Source organism: Carlito syrichta, unplaced genomic scaffold, assembly GCF_000164805.1.
Source record: "Carlito syrichta isolate Samal-C Ts95f unplaced genomic scaffold, Tarsius_syrichta-2.0.1 Scaffold171141, whole genome shotgun sequence".
NCBI lineage: Eukaryota > Metazoa > Chordata > Mammalia > Primates > Tarsiidae > Carlito > Carlito syrichta.
Window position 1 is genome coordinate 162,182 of NW_007115237.1, and position 561 is coordinate 162,742.

Genomic DNA, 561 nt, shown 5'->3' on the forward strand with positions numbered 1-561 from the left:
GAGCGGGCAAGTTCTGAGTCCCACAGCTCCTCCTCTAACCCTGGCCACTTGGACCTTAAATCTCCTCCCTGTCAGCAGCACGTGAGATTCTCTGGAGTGCACTAAAGGGACTAAAGGAATTCCCCAAACAGGAAGGACCCCAAAGATACCCAGAGGCACACGTCTGATCTCGGGGACTCAGCCACTGTGAACTTGTCCATAGGGCTTTGTAAAAGTAATTTTTATAAAATCTTTAAGCAGAAGGTGTTGGCTTCTCCTGCTGCTGCAGAATCTAGGGGTTGCATGTTCCCGAGTTGTTTAGAGGATGCTTTTGCCCTGGGTTAGTAACTGTTTTCACCCAGTCCTTCTTGTGGTCAGTGACTGGGATCAGGAGGTGTCTCTGATTCTTTTGTTTTTTTTTGAGTTGGAGCCTCACTCTGTCGCCCAGACTGGAGTGCAGTGGCCGCTCCCGGCCACCGCAGCCTCGACCCGCTGGGCTCCGGCGATCCTTCCGCCTCAGCCTTCCGAGTAGACGGAATTACAGGCACACGCTACCATGCCCGGCTGATTTTTTGGATTTAT